The 16,895-nt window shown below is 43.8% G+C and overlaps 1 protein-coding gene across 3 annotated transcripts in view; it reads right to left on the reverse strand.

The window, feature by feature from the left end:
* Positions 1 to 15,935, reverse strand: part of GPD2 (glycerol-3-phosphate dehydrogenase 2) — a 147,912-nt gene extending 131,977 nt beyond the window's left edge. Inside the window, exon 1 of one of the 3 annotated variants that reach the window (XM_030795707.1) lies at positions 15,548 to 15,935. The gene's annotated coding sequence lies outside the window, so the exon portion shown is untranslated. Of the gene's footprint in view, positions 1 to 14,855; positions 15,260 to 15,547 lie in introns of those variants that run through there. The other 2 variants (XM_030795709.1, XM_030795706.1) reach the window with 2 other exon arrangements.
* Between the last annotated feature and the right edge of the window lie 960 nt (positions 15,936 to 16,895).

Raw genomic sequence — 16,895 nt, forward strand, 5'->3', positions numbered from 1 at the left:
AGAACTTTCCCACTTCTCTGCTTTCCTTCATAATGAAACTTCTTGAAAGAGTTGTCTGTAAGCACTGTCTCCACTTCCACAATTCAATCCAATAAGCTTTGTCTCAGCCTCTCCTTAAACTATATGTCAAATTGTCAAAATAACAAACGACCTCATTTCACCAAATGTGATCTCTATAATTAACACAGTAGAACCATCTCTTTTTTAATATGTTTTGAACTCTTTTTTTTTTTTTTTTTTTTGAGACAGAGTCTCGCTCTGTCGCCCAGGCTGGAGTGCAGTGGCGCAATCTCGGCTCACTGCAAGCTCCGCCTCCCGGGTTCACGCCATTCTCCTGCCTCAGCCTCTCCGAGTAGCTGGGACTACAGGCGCCCGCCACCACGCCCGGCTAATTTTTTTGTATTTTTAGTAGAGACGGGGTTTCACTGTGGTCTCGATCTCCTGACCTCGTTGTCTGCCCACCTCGGCCTCCCAAAGTGCTGGGATTACAGGCGTGAGCCACCGCGCCCGGCCTTGTTTTGAACTCTTAGCCTCGGAGACACCATGCTCTTCTGCTTTCCTTCCTATCCCACTGGCAACTCCTCCTTCTCTTCTATATAATAGTTGCTCAATGGCCTGCTTCTCTCTATATACATTCTCTGTAGGTAACTCCATCCAGTATCAAATATAACCTATATGCAAATAATTCCTAAGTCTGTATTCTCAGCCAAACCCCTCTCAGAATCTCCAAACCCCATTCACCCAATTGTCTGACATCTCCAAAGGAATATCTAATAATCACTTCAAACTTAGCCAAAGCAGAACACTTTCTATCTTCCGTCAGGTCTGCCTCTCTCCCAGCTCTCCCCTTCTCAGTAAGTGGAACAGCTCTCAAATAGAAAATGGAAGCCTTTGTTTTATTTTTCTTCGTTTCCTCCAAATAATCTAGCAGCCAAGTTCACCCAACTAATTCTATCTCAAAAATATACCCTGAATCTATCCACTTCTTTCTATGCTTTTTCTCTTTGAGACAGAGTCTCACTCTGTCACCCAGGCTGGAGTGCAGTGGCACAATCTTGGCTCACTGCAACCTCCACCTCCCAGGTTCAAAGCTCCTGCCTCAGCCTCCCTAGTAGCTGGGATTACAGGCATGTGCCACCATGCCCAGCTTTTTTTTTTCTTTTTTTTCCTTTTTTTTTTTTTTTTTTATATTTAGTAGAGATGGAGTTTCGCCATATTGGCCAGGCTGGTCTCAAACTCCTGGCCTCATGTGATTCACCCGCCTCAGCCTCCCAAAGTGCTGGGATTACAGGCATAAGCCACCACGCCCAGCCCACTTTTTTCTATCTTTAATACAATGGTTGTCCATTCAATAATAAGTTCTCAGTTAGGCAACCAAAATAGACTAACTAACCCCCACTTCCCATATTCTGTTTACTTGTAGCAGCCAGCATAGTCTTTGATAGCATGTATTCTCAATGAGAGCAATATCACCCACAGTTGCTTCTTGGCAGGTGAAAAAATATTGCATATCACAATTGTTTGTGGCCCTCCAAACTTCAACTCTACCCAACAAAACCTTCTTAGCATTTAAGCAGTACTCTCTTGTTGGGGAGAAATTAAGATTTTAATTAATTAATTTTAATTTAATTTTTCTTCTTGGAAAGGTACAGTGAGAAGAAATTAAGAAAGACTATTTTATAGCAAAACCACACAGTTTCTCTTGCCTGCATATAATCCTCTAATGGTTTCTAGCACCCTAGAATGAAATCTAAACATCTCACCTTGGATTATAAAGACCTATAGGATCCAGCCCTACTGCAGTAGGTTAAATAATGACGCCCACAACATATCCTCATCTGAATCCCTGGAACCTGTGAACGTTATAAGGAAAAAAAAATTCACCAATGTGATTAAATTAAGACCTTAAGAGGGAAAGGTTATTCTGAATTACCAGGGGGAACCCTAAATGTAATCACTTTACATCTTTGTAAGAAGAAGACAGGGTGATTTGATACAGATGAGAATGCAATGATGTGACCACAGAAGTAAAGACTGGAGTGATGCAGCCACAGCCAAGGAATGCCAGAAGCCACCAGAACCTGAAGGAGTTAAGGACCATATTCACTCCTCAGAAGGGAGCACATCCTGCTAACTCCTTAATTTTGGCACAGTGAAAGTGACTTCAGATTTCTGGCCTCCTGAATGATAAAAGAATAAATTTCTGTTGTTTTAAGCCACCAAGTTTGTGGTCATTTGTTACAGCAGCCACAGGACACCAATACAGACACCTCTCACTCTTACCCACTAAGTTCCAGATTTATTTGCCTTCTGATGTCTGTCAGATCAGGATTGCTATTAGTGTTTTGGGGCCAGCTGCCTCTACCTGGACTGCTCTGCTCCTCAACTTTGCATGGCAAGCTCCTTCCAGTCATTCACGACTCAGCTTAAATGTCAAGTCCTCAGAGAGGCCTTCCCAAATGATTCAAATCCAAAGTATGCATACAGCTCTTATCTTCTCATGTCTCTCCTTTATTTAAGCATTATTATTTCTTTGTTCCCCACTAAAACGTAATTCTACAAGAACAGAAACTGTGTTTGTTTTGTATACCACTATAATCTTATTTGTAGAAAAATTCCTGACATAGGCCGGGCGCGGTGGCTCACGCCTGTAATCCCATCCCAGCACTTTGGGAGGCCAAGGTGGTGGATCAAGAGGTCAGCAGCTCAAGACCAGCCTGGCCAAGATGGCGAAACCCCGTCTCTACTAAAAATACAAAACAATTAGCCAGGCATGGTGGCAGGTGCTTGTAATCCCAGCTACTCGGGAGGCTGAGGCAGAGAATTGCTTGTACCTGGGAGGCGGAGGTTGCAATGAGCCGAGATCGTGCCACTGCACTCCAGCCTGGGCAACAGAGCGAGAGTCAAAAAAAAAAAGGGAGAAAATTGCTGACACATACTAGGTGATTGATAGACCTAACAAACAAATGGATGGATGATGTAGGCAGTGAGAGAAAAGATGATGGCATTTGTCAAAAAGGAAAGAATAGCATGGGAAAGAAGGAAGAAATTATGGGTCCTGACCCAACTGTGGGACATGCAAGTGGAAATGCCTGAGTTCAGCGAATAAGTCTGCCTAAGAATGTTGATTTGGGATTGACTGAAATCAGGGATATTGATGAACTTGGTGCAAAAAGCATCAACAGAGAAAAGAGAGTGAACTAAAGACAGACCCTGGGAATTCCAATATCAAGGCAAAGAACCTGCAAAGAGATCCATAAGGAGTAATCCAAGAGAAGATGTCACAGTAGCCTAGTGAAAACTCAGTTTCACAGAAAAGAGAATGAGAAGAATCAGGGAAATTTCAAGTAATAAAACCTCATTGATTTGTCAGTCAAGAGGACACTCATAATCATAACAAGAACAGATTTGGGCCAGGCTCACACCTGTAATCCCAGCACTTTGGGAGGCTAAGGAGGGAGAATCGCTCAAGTACAAGAGTTCAAGACCAGCCTGGGCCACATGGCAAGGCTCCATTTCTATAAAAAAATGTAAAAATCAATCAGGTATGATGGCCTGAACCTGGGGTCCCAGCCACTCAGGAGGCTGACGTAGGAGGATCGCTTGAGCCCCGGAGTTCGAGGCTGCCATGAACTATGACTGTCCTACTGCAATCCAGCCTGAGTGACAGGATAAGACCCTGTCTCAGGAAAAAAAAAAAAGACAGAGAGAGATTCATCTGAGATCGAAGACAGATTCCAACAGTGTGGAGGGAATGGAAGGTGAAGAAGTAGAAAAATAATGCACAAAAAGTACTTTAAGGACGAACAGCTTAAAGGAAAGGAGAAAGAGAGCAGGTAGCAAGAGGGCAGAATGGTGCACAGGGGCAATGTTTGTTATTGGTCTTGTTTGTTTTTGTAATGGGAGAATCTTGAGCATTCTTGTAAATGTTTGAAATGCATCTCAGCATCTCCAACACAAACAAACAAATAAATACATGCAGGTAAGCACAGAAAAATTTCATAGAATAAGGCATCTGAAGGGAATGGGGGATCCAGAGTACGGGGGAAAGCATCAACTTTGGATAACCACCCCTAAGTCAAGAATTAACGAGGGGTTGATGGATTCAGATATAAAAATGATGTGGAAAGGAGAAAAATATTAAGATTGGACATGTTATTTCAATTCTCTCAGAATAATAGAAGGCAAAGGCCAGGTGCTGTGGCTCATGCCTGTGATCCCAGCACTTTGGGAGACCAAGGCAGGCAAATCACAAGTTCGACCTGGCCAACATGGTGAAACCTCGTCTCTACTAAAAATATAAAAATTAGCGAGGCGTGGTGGCACGTACCTGTAATCCCAGCTACTCTGGAGGCTGAGGCTTAAACTCAGGAGGCAGAGGTTGCAGTGAGCCAAGATCGTGCCACTGCATTCCAGCCTGGGTGCCAGAGCCAGACTCCATCTTAAAAAAAAAAAAAAGGCAAGGACACTGTGAAGGAGACAGCTAAGTCGTTATCAAAAATGCATATTCTCTTCTTCCTGGACTTGCAGCTAGACTACATGTGCCAATCTCCCTTTCAGCTAAGTATCACTACACAACAGACTTCCAGCCAATGGTATATGAGCAGAACTAATGCATTCATTTCAAGATTATGTGTTTAAGGCCAGGCACAGTGGCTCACACCTGTAATCCCAGCACTTGGAGAGGTTGAGGCGGGCAGATTGTCTGAGGTCAGGAGTTCAAGACCAGCCTGGTCAACACGGCAAAACCCCATCTCTACTAAAAATACAAAAATTAGCCAGGCATGGTGGCACATGCCTATAATCCCAGCTACTCGGGAGGCTGAGGCAGGAGAATCACTCGAGCCCAGGAGGCAGAGGTTGCAGTGAGCTGAGATCGTGCCACTGCACTCCAACCTGGGCAACAGAGCAAGACTCATCTCAAAAAAAATAAGATTGTGTGTTTAGAAAGTAGATATGCTCCCTGCCTTTCCCTTTCACCATCCACTGGCTGGCTGTAGTTGAAAAGAAAGCCCTAAGGAATTGCTGAGTCATAAAATGGAAGAATCCAGAGTGCCTGAATCATTGAGGAAAGTGATCCACCAACAAAGACCATGATATAAGCAAAAATTAAACTTGTGCTTGAGCTTGTATCTATTTTCAGGCCTTTCAGTTATGACAGTTGAGCCTACCCTAACCACTAACCATCATCTTTTAATAAAGAAATGCCTGGGTGACATAAAAGACTCAAAGAAAATGCTGAAAGTTTGAAAAAAAAACTACAGCAAGAAATAGAAAAGGTATTGTGTAGAAAAAGGTAAAATAACTCTCTCATGACTAAGGCTGGAGAACACACATTTTTATACATCTCCAATACACACAATCATTTTTTTTTTCACAATAACCATCAGAAACCCAAGTATAGGAGTAGAAAAGAAGACTGATAACAAGTTGCACATTGCTTCTACATCCATTAAGACTAAGAAAATTTTAACATCGTGGATTCCTACAAGTCAAATAATAGGCAATGTCATTATAGGCATGCTGTGCTATGTATGCAACTATTTAAACAAGTTCAGCATCATTGGTGAAAACTGGTGAACTACAAGGTAAAGCATTAGGAAGTGTAAGTGTTAAATGGCAAAGTTCAATGAGTTGGGCAGTGGAATACAATGTTGCAAAAGTCAGGAAATACATTACAGAAATAGGAATAGGATTATCTCTCGATTCTATTGTTTTTAAAACAGTTTTTAAGGGAGTTTCTGCCATACCAGAAAATAGCTACATGCATGGCTTTAAGTCCCTTAACTTCTCTGTGCCTGTTTGCTCCCTGATATGACAGGGTTCACTGTTGATACATTTAAAAATGTGCACAAAGTACTCGCACAGTGCCTAGAAAATGGCAACTGCTTAATAAATACTTGTCATTGCTGTTTATTATTAATAAGAAAAAGACCACGTTAGGTTAAATTGCTAAATTCCTTCCTATTTTAAAATTCTGTGAATCTGGCCAGGCACAGGGGCTCATGCCTGTAATCCCAGCACTTCTGAGGCAAAGGCAGAAGGATCACTTGAGGCCAGGAGTTCAAGACCAGCCTGGGCAACACAGTGAGACACTGTCTCTAAGAATTTTTTTTTAAATTAGCCAGGCATGGTGGCACACACCTGTCATTCTAGCTACTCAGGAGGTTGAGGCAGAAGAATCACATGAAGTAGGAGTTCAAAGCTGCAGTGAGCTATAAATGTGCCACTGCACTCCTGCCTAGGCAGCAGAGCAAGACTCTGTCTTTAAAAATAATAATAAATAAAATTATGTTAGTGTGTGTGTGTGTGTGTGTGTGTATTTGTTTTTGAGACAGTCTTGTTCTGTTGCCCAGGCTGGAGTGCAGTGGCGTGGTCTCGGCTCACTGCAACCTCCACCTCCCAGGTTCAAGCAATTCTCATGCCTCAGCCTCCCGAGTAGCTAGGAATACAGGCACCCGCCACCACGCCTAGCTTATTTTGGTATTTTTAGTAGAGACAGAGTTTTGCCATGTTGGCCAGGCTGGTCTCAAATCCCTGGCCTCAAGCAATCCACCTGCCTCGGCCTCCCAAAGTGCTGGGATTACAGGCATGAGCCACTGCCCCCTGCGGAATCTATATTTTTTAGATAAGTATCCCAGCTACTTAATGGTGGGTGGCGATGGGGAAAAGGGGTTAATACTAGCAAACATAATGAAAGAAAAAAGTGAAAATATACTTGTTATGATAGGTCCTATGAGCATAATCCTGAAGAGAGATAAAAGGAATGTGGCAGCCTCTAGATGTGAATGCTATACCTGGAGAGGCTGAGAGCAAGGAAACCCCAAACTCCAGGCAATAAAAGGAAAATCTAGGCCAGGGTCCAGAGGCAAACAGAACCCAGTGGCCATGACTGGCTTCCTTTTAGGCAGGACAAGAGAAATAAACATTTCATGCTCTCCATGGACTTCAAATTCATCCAGTCCAGCCACCTTGACAGAGGAGAAAAGTGAAAGGTCCAGACACTGACCAAAGCCACACTTGAGTGGCTATAATGTGGCTGCAGGGATGCTCAGAAGTAGGCACTGCCCACCTTTGACCTAGCCCACATAAATGGTCCCCAACGCATTGTCCCCATAGAATCCAACACCTTTGATAAGGGGGACAAGGTAATTTTTATGTCATCTTTTTATGAATTCATTTTCCAGATTCTTTCTTAAGAGATTGGATTAGGTGGGTAAGTAGGGGGAAGGGAGAAATTGGTGAAGAGAAGGAAGCCCTGGTGTCCTGACAGAGGTGCTGAGTCCTCAGTGGACATTAAGAGGCCTCCACTGAGTCCTCAGTGGACATTAAGTGGCCTCAGTGGACATTAAGTGGCCTCACATTAAGTGGCCTCCTGTTCTTATTTGTAGATTCCTCCACTGATTTTCTTCAAGGATTCCTTTTATAATGTCACTTCGCCCCTTCCCTCTCCTAAATATCCTTAAGATATTAAACCTCTCAGCACCTTAAGAGAGGGAAAAAAATTTTGAAATAAAAATAAAAAGATTAAAACTGCCAAATATGTAGGGAGGGAGATGCCTAAAAAAAGATAAAGCTTAAAGTATCCAGTTGAATAGATTACCTGAAATACACCTGCCTGTGTGGTATCTGGCATCCAATCACACCCAGCACACTCATCACTTATTGCTTGAATTAGGGATAACTGAATTATTGGGCAACCATTAATGAACAACTACTTACTAGGTGTCACCCACATGAAAGGCACTTGGATTAGGCATGTGAGGTCTGTAAAACTGTGTAAGATCCAGCATGATCTTCCATAGGAAAGAAAATTATGCATGTGTGCAAATAATTACAGGAGACAAGCATCTATAAGGGAATTATGAGTAGCATAAAAAGAGTAGCTAAAGGGTTTAGAAAATATACAAGACATTTCTGACTGGGGCTGTGAGGGAAAATGTCATAAAACTAGTAGCCAGGGGTCAGGGTACTCAAGGTTTGTTAGGATTTCAAAAAGTGAAATAGAAGGAAAAACATCAGAATAGGGACAGCAGTAGGAATAATATATATTTAGGGAATTCCAATTAGTCCAATGTGACTGGATCACAGAGAAGATAAGGACAGCACCTTAATATTAGGGTGAGAATGAAGGAATCTCTGAATTAATTCCAAGACAAATATTTAGAACGTGATCAAATAGGGCAGAGTAATCCATGGAAGCGTGGAGCAGAGAGAGTGACATGATCAAAGCAGTCTGGGCATTACCACAATGAAATAAAACATCTTTTCTTTTTATTATTTTTTATTTTTTTATTTTTTTATTTTTTTGAGACAGGGTCTTGCTCTGTTGCCCAAGCTGGAGTGCAGTAATGCAATCATGGCTCACTGCAGCCTCGGCCTCCTGGGCTCAAAGGATCCTCCCGCCTCAGCCTCCTAAGTAGGAGGCATGCACCACCAGACGCAGCTTATTTTTTATTTTTTGTAGAGGCAGGGTCTCACATGTTGCCCAGGCTGGTCTCAAACTCCTGGGCTCAAGTGATCCTCCTACCTTGGCCTCCCAAAGTGCTGGGATTACAGGCATGAGCCAACACTTAGCCAATATCCTTTCTTTCATTCAGTTAAAATTAAAGGAAAACAACTTTTGAGAACCTAGTACTCTGAACTGTATTATTTTCATCACTTTTGAAGTACATTTAGAAGCTTATTTTATGTTTTCTTGAAATCTTGACCAAAGTTTTTCCTAATAAGTTTACCTTGAACATAAACTTTTGTTCCACATATGTATATGGCTATCTAAAGTTTCTACTTGGCCTTGGTAGTCATCAGCAGATACAAGTAGCAAAGTATTCTAAGCATGTCACCCCACTGTCACCAAGTAATACTCAGAGGTTATCTCATTTGACAGTAGCAGCTTCTAGAAATCTTGATTTCAGAAAACAGTCTCTCTGTCATAGCTTATCAGGTTTGTTGTTCCCACTATATTAAACCCTTTTATAGAAGGATATATGTGGACAATCAAATATGAGATTCCACAGAGGACATATTAGTATTCAAAAAATATAAGGCTTGAAAAATCTAAATCAAACAATCATTGTTCTAAAGTACCCAGATTTTGACAGTATCTCACTGTCAAAAATACAGTACATAAGTAATTCTTTCATTTTGCCTGAAAAATTAAAAGATGTCCCCAAATAATGTCTTTAAGTTTTGTCAATACATATGTAAAGAAAAATTATTCCTCTAGTCACAATACTTCTGACACCAAATGTATGGGTTTTCCACACCAAGAAACTATCTAGGGACACCAACTGAATGTTTTACCATTTAACTCAATCTCACACTAACTGCCCAGAGTTTGTGCAGAAGCCACAGGGTAAGGGCTCAGTCCTATGAGACTGCCCTCCACTTCAGATGCCAGTCAAAAATAGTGGGCCCCGGGATATCCACACTTCTGTTAGACTTAGCTACAAATCAGGGGTTCCTACAACCCCATCCTTAGATTTGATAATTTGCTATAATGGCTAACAGAACTTTACTTACTTTTTTTTGTTCTTTTTTTTTTTTTTTTTTTTTTTGAGACAAGGTCTCACTCTGTCACTCAGGCTGGAGCGTAGTGGCACTAACACAGCTCACTGCAGCCTTTACCTCCTGGCCCCAAGAGATCCTCTTGCCTCAGCCTCCAGAGTAGTGAGGACTACAAGCATGGACCACCACACCTGGCTAGTTGTTTTTTTGTTTGTTTGTTTGTTTGTTTTTTAATTTTTTGTAGAGACAGGGTCTCTCCACGTGGCCCAGGCTGATCTCAAACACCTGAGCTCAAGTTATCCTCCTGTCTTGGCCTCCCAAAGTACTGGGCTTACAGGTGTGAGCCACCACAACAGGCCTACTTACATATACCAGTTTATTACAAAAGGTATTAAAAAAGACACAAATCAACAGCCAGATGAAGAAGTACACAGGGCAAGAAATGCGAGAAGGGGTGCCCTCTCTGGGCATGCCTTCCTTCCAGCACTTCCATGTATTCACCAACTCAGAAGCTTTCCAAAATTTAAGGTTTTTATGAAGGCTCCATGATGTGGGCACGATTGATTAAATTATTGTCCACTGGTGACTGACTGGATTTCCAGCCCCTCTCCTCTCCCCAGAGGTCTGGAGTGAGGCTGAAATTCTAACCCTCTAATTACGTAGTTGGTTCCTCTGGCACCAGCTCCCATCCCCATCCTGAAGCTATCTAGGCTTCTACCAAGAGTCACCTGTCATCTCAGCAGTGTAGAAAAAGACACTCATCATTCCAGAGATTCGAAGGGTCATAAAAGTTCTTTAGTCAGAACTGGGGACAAGTATCTTTCTTACTATATCACAATATGTCACAATACATTTGTACTTGAGAAGGAGAGACATCTATTAACCAATTTTTCCCACTAATTTTGTGAACTAATTGAACCGAAGGAATCATGTTTTTGCTGCATGAATCAGAAATCTGGTTTTGAAAGAACATAAAATTCTCTACTGAAAAATAGGAAATAAGAGCACAGAAATGATATAGAAAGAAATACACAACTCAAAGAACTAGTAAGAGCCTCTAACGAGAGATCAAATCCCAGAACACAAGCCAAAGGGAAAACAAAAACAAACAAACAAACCAACATGGTCACATTCACATCAGGACACAAATTAGAATTCTGGATACATTCTGACCATAATCGTTATCTAAACATCCTCAGGTATTCAAACCATCAACATCTCTTCCTTTCTTTTTCTTAAATGTTCCTGAGATCACTCCCTGGTCATATATTACAGGAAGAAGTCTATTCTAAAATTGTTAGAGATTTCCTGGCTTGCAGTCACATTGGCCCTTGTCTTTCTCACTTGGAGTTGAGTTTGATCTTCCTCATACATTTCTTTCATGCATCATGTCAACAATTCTAAAACAAAGAAAAGTAAAACACACTTTATTAGTTTCCTCTTCCCCTAACATACCACTTCCAAGTTTTCTTCTTATCTCAAAAGTCTTAAGACATGATGGAATTATTTAAGTATTTTGATGAGCAACTAAAACTTACTTAATAATATCTTCTTAGTTTAGTTCCATTCAGTTCTTCTCTATCTCCCAAGTAACAATTTTGAATTTAGCGGGTTGAAAGGGGTCTCAACCCTGATGACTAATAATTTTCTCCTTATACTCCAAGTAAAAAATATATAAAATATACCCCATTGTCAAAACTGAATAGAGTAACTGGCAGGCCATCTGACACTTATTTATTTATTTTTATTTTTTATTTTTTTATTTTTATTTTATTTTTTGAGACAGAGTCTCCTTCTGTCACCCAGGCTGGAGTGCAATGGCACAATCTTGACTCACTTCAACCTCTGCCTCCTGGGTTCAGGCAATTCTCCTGCTGGGATTACAGGTGCCCACGATCATGCCTGGCTAATTTTTGTATTTTTAGTAGAGAAAGGGTTTTGCCATGTTGGCCAGGCTGGTCTCCAATTCCTGACCTCAGGTGATCTGCCTGCCTAGGCCTCCCAGCCCAAAGTGCTGGGATTATAGGTGTGAGCCACTGTGTCTGCCTGGCTTGCTTTTTTTTTTTTTTTTTTTTCTGAGACAGCCTCAAGCAATTCTCATGTTTCGGCCTCCTGAGTAGCTGGGACTACAGGCACGTGCCACCATGCCTCGTTAATTTTTGTATTTTTTGTAAAGATGAGGTTTCCATGTTGTCCAGGCTGGTCTCAAAATCCTGGGCTCAAGTGATCTGCCTACCTTGGCCTCCCAAAGCAAAGTCCTGGGATTACAGGTGTGATCCATTGCACCTGGCCTATCTGACACATTTTTAAGCAAGTGTGTTAAAGGTGGACAAGAATGAGGAGTTACCATTTTAACGCCAATCCTTAGCTTTAAACTTCAGCCATAGTGACAAGTATTCATTTCTTGCATATGCAAAATTTTACTGAAGATTTCCCATATAATTTTCAACAGAAAGATCATTTTTGAAAGTACACGATTATGTTGGCTTTTTCGTACAATGAAGTACACAATAGCAAACATTCCTAAAACAAAGGTGATCTTTTCCATAGTCTTCAGGAAATGTTAAGTCTCTCTGTTACTGAAGGGGCATTCCCTTCACCAGGAAGCTGTCTCCAACCACTTGAGCCAATATTAACCTTTTCCTTCATAATCACATCAGTTCTGGCCAACATCCTACCACTGGAAAAATGATGGTACAAGGTCTTATGTTGGTCTCCAATTGTTTTCCATCTATGTTTTACCTTGTTAAACAACTGTAAGCTTCTCAAAAGAGGATAACTATTTTTTTATTTAGCACTTATTACACAATACAATGCTGCACAAGAATACAGAAAATTTCGTTTAAGAAGACTAGTGTTCATATATTTGATTTCTAGTCCTCTTTCTGAAGTGTTGTTTCTGCACTTAGGATAGCCCCCATGAGTCCAGGTGTTGACAAACAGAAAGAATCAAGCTTTGGAAAACCTAAACAGAAACATCATCACATTCAAAAACTAAAACTGAGAAATTAGATACTGATCTGAAAATTGCTTCCCTTCTCTAATAACCATAGCTACCACTAACTCGCCTCTCCTCTCCCCATCCCAACACACTAAACTAACCGAAAAAAGTGTACGGATAATTCATGCACAACATGCAAGAATTCTTTGCCCAAATTTTCAAGCTAACTATATTCTTTGCCCATATTTTCCTACTTGAGTATAAGAAGGAAAAATATAGGATGGAAGCTAGTCTTTTGAAGTCTACTACTTGCCAGGTACATTGCTAGCAATTTTACACACGTCACAGCATTTATTATCCATATTTTGCCAATGAGACAATTGAGGCTGAGTTTTAAAAGATGACCTAAGGCCAAAAGTCTTTGGCTCCCCGCTCCGCAACTACCCTCAGCTGGAGTTTGTTCCACAGTTCAGTCGCTCATTGAGAAAACATTTATTGAGGGTGTATTACAAGCTAGTCACCCCTCCAGGCATTGGAGGTCACTCATTGAGAAAACATTTATTGAGGGTGTATTACAAGCTAGTCACCACTCCAGGCATTAGAGTTTTGAAAGTATGCAAGACAGAACAAGCCCTGCTACTCTCATAGAACTTACATGCTAGAGATGAAAGAAAACAACCAAACAGGATAAGTTCAGAGTTATAATAGTTTGCCAACGAGTTATGCACAATAATCATCAAATCTTTTAAAATATCTACAATGAGATTAAATAGTTACAATAAAAACTAAAAGGGGGTGGTAACACTAACAATTGGTAACACTGTGGCCCTTTTGTCAATTCCTGAACCAAGCCATTGCATCTTTGAATGAATCACGAGGGAGAGAGAAGGAAGCAGAGCTCTAATCCTGCTTAGAATTTCTTTTTTTTTGAGACGGAGTCTTGCTGTGTCGCCCAGGCTGGAGTGCAGCGGCGCAATCTCGGCTCACTGCAAGCTCCGCCTCCCGGGTTCACGCCATTCTCTCGCCTCAGCCTCTCCGAGCAGCTGGGACTACAGGCGCCCGCCACCACGCCCGGCTAATTTTTTTGTATTTTTAGTAGAGACGGGGTTTCACCGTGGTCTCGATCTCCTGACCTCGTGATCCGCCCGCCTCGGCCTCCCAAAGTGCTGGGATTACAAGAGTGAGCCACCGCGCCCGGCCGCATTTCTTTATAAAATAAAGTGACTCTATAAACTATGAGAATGGACTGTTGCAATGAATCCAGTGTTGGTTCTCAAACCCAAAACCCCGTATTTATCCATTTATTCATTAAGATATTGCTGTATTATTTGACGAGTTGATTTGTAAAAGTCAAGGGAGTGTTGTAATTTGACATAACACCCCTGTGAGAAACAGAGGAGGGTTTCAACATCCACATCACAAGGTTCCCCAGGCTGCACACGGTCTCCATTGGGCAATGGCATCCAGATGTCATGTGGTGGCCAGCAAGAACTGTAGGACTGGGACTAGAGTGGTCAGTAGCTACCAAGAAGTGCCTGGGCCCAGTGTGACAGCTGCCAGCACCCTCCACACGCCAAAAAGAAACTTCACATCTCTTTAAACTTGGAACACATGCAAAATACTAACAGTTTTGTTTTAGCAATAAAGACTCCCTGTCACTAACTTCCTTCCCTCACCTATTTATACAAGTATAAGTTGACTAGCTGCTATTTCTATAGCTGCCTCCTATGATATTTATAATGTGTTGTGTGATTTGGGTTGCCCATGTCACTAACACTTTGCAAGAATTTGTGTTTGTAAATTACTCTGGAACTCTTCTGGGAGTGAATATTCCACTGCACAAGGTGGAAGCCAGACTAGAGACCATCTGCTAAGAGCAGCACTTCATTCACCCAGCTACACCTTCCTGCCAAAGCACTCTTTGCAAATCTATTTTTGCTGGTAGAAGTTACTACATAGGGAGTGGAGGCTGTTTTAAGTTATCAGTGTGCACCTTCCATTTCCTCCTAGGACGGTCACACGCCAGCAGCTGAGTTTCTCAAAGAAGCCTCAGCCCTCCTCCAGACTCGTTCTCACTCTTGCTTCGGAAGGAAGCAACAATCCTTATCAGACTAGCCGCATCTACAAGCTAAAAGTTTGCATGAACTTTCAATGGGGTACCAACCCTCGCCCCAAAAGTCCTGCCACTTTACTATTTTACAAATGCCGCCTCCAAAATATAAACAACAAAACCCTAGAGAAGAGCGAATCCATCTTCTGCTGGTAGGAAGAAATTCTAAATCTTTCCCGTTTCCCGCCACTACCTACCGCAAGACTGGAGTCTCAGAACACTCGCCCGGGTCAGAAAGGGACCACTCCCCGCTAGAATCCTAGGGGCGGGGGAAGGGGTCTCCCAGGAAGCACACACCTGAGATAGATCCTCACGCGCGAGGGGCCAGCGGGAAGGAGCACCCAGTTCCTCCAGCCGGGGTGGAGTCGGCCTCCCCCCAGAATCAGAGCCTCGGCCCGGGTGCTCGCAGCGAGGCGGGCTGGGCGGGTGTAACTGGAGCGCCTGGCGGGCCGCGCCCCCGCCTTCCCTCTTCCCGACTTCCTCCTCCCGCTCCCGCGCCTGCTCCCTCCCGGAGGGCTGGCCAGGGCGGCGAGGCCGCCACCGCCTGCCCTGATACCTCGGGCCCAGGCTCCTCCGGCCCAGCGGGGAAACGCGGAAGTGCGGGCGGGAACCGGGGCCGGGGTTGGCGCGGGTGTGGGAGGGAAAAGCGCTGCGAACAGCGGGCGGCGAGCGAGGAGGTCTCCGCGGCCCAATGAACGTGACTAGACGGGGACGCGGGTCTTGCCGCCGGGTGGGGTCGCGCAGCGCCACACGCAAGGGCCCTCGCCCCTGGCTGCAGTTCCTGCTTTGTGCCTCGGCGGTGCCGGACTCCAGACCTCCGCCCCGCCTTGCCAGCGGGCTGGCGGACTGGAAAGCCTGAGCTAGGCCAGGCTGGGGAAGACGCTGGCGGTGTCCGATTTCCTGTGCCCTCGCCCATGCGGGCCGCCCTGGCCATCTGCCTGCGGGAGAGGAGACACTCGTCCGCTGGCACGCTGGCGGGGCTGGCTTACCTGATGACTTCTCGTTGTCCGCCCCGGGATCTGGCTTCTCCTACTCTGTACCTCCCGGCCGGCAGGCTTCCCTAGGCCTACAGACGTGTCCAGGAGGCGGGCGACCCTGCGACCCCGCCGTCAGAGCCCAGAACCCTCGCCCGGCTCCCCGGGCGGGCTCTGGAGGCGCGCCAGGCCTCCTGGCTCCCCGCCTGAATGTCAGCGCAGGGACCCGCAGGGGAGACCAAGCCCAAGCTCCAGGGGGTGGAATGCTGAGCACAGGTTCCCCAGACCCAGCCTCATACAGGTGGGGGGAGGCAGAGAGCCCCGGCGCAGGCTTCCCACTTGCAACCCCCCGCCACCCAAAAAAAAAAAACGACCCTGCCCACTGAGCATGCCCAGCTCACTTGTTGGAACTACTAGGGCTAGACAAGCCCAAGGGGACCTAAGGAAGGCAGAGTTGGGGCTCAGATGGACCCCACTTCTTTAAGAGCTTTGCTCCGAAGACCCCTGGGTGCTGTACTAATAACCTTTCTATCGTGGTATTGGAAAATATCCAGGAGATGGACGGAAATGCCTTTCCAAAAGAAGGAAGAGAATTAGTGTGAACCAAAAACGCAGTGGTATTTTTTTAAGTAAAGTATTAAGTCACTCATTTAATATCCTTAAATACCGCAGAATTCCTGTAGTTGACCCAGAGGAATGCATATATTTATTAAATCCCCAACTCAGTAACTTCAGGGAACCATCCATAGTCCACAGAGGAGCAATGATTCTCACCCTTGGACACATTAAAATTGGGGGGAGGGGGCGGGGAGGGGTGGAATGCCAGATTTCCATCCCCAAGTCCAATGAATCAGTCTGGACGTGGGATCTGCAAGCCCTTGTATTTTAAAACTGGCTCTAAAAGTGTAGTCACTGGAGCCCGCAGCATGAGCATCACCTGAGAACTTGATAGAAACTGTACTCCAGTGACCTGATTCATAGACTCTGGGGCTGGGGCTGAGCTACCCAGATTTAACAAGCCCTTGGGATAGTTCTGATGCACATTAAAGTTTGAGAACCACGGTTTAAAAGCTCCCCCCAGTTGAATCTAATGAGCAACCAGAAAAAAGAAATTGTAATTGAGAAAAGAAAAATAGTTCAGAGCATTTGAGCAATGTGAGGTATGCAAAATTTATCAGGGCCAGAGAGACCTCGAGTATGGGCATAAGTTGCACCCCCACACTCATGCTCAGGGGCGATTGTTTAAAGGCATTTTGTTCATGACTGACTACCCAACCATATCTTCATATTCCTGGAATTCGTGATACGAAGAACAATCTATAGGCAATCAATAGTTTGTTGTTTTTATGTAAATTATTGGTAA

Source organism: Nomascus leucogenys, chromosome 17, assembly GCF_006542625.1.
Source record: "Nomascus leucogenys isolate Asia chromosome 17, Asia_NLE_v1, whole genome shotgun sequence".
In the NCBI taxonomy this organism is placed as follows: domain Eukaryota; kingdom Metazoa; phylum Chordata; class Mammalia; order Primates; family Hylobatidae; genus Nomascus; species Nomascus leucogenys.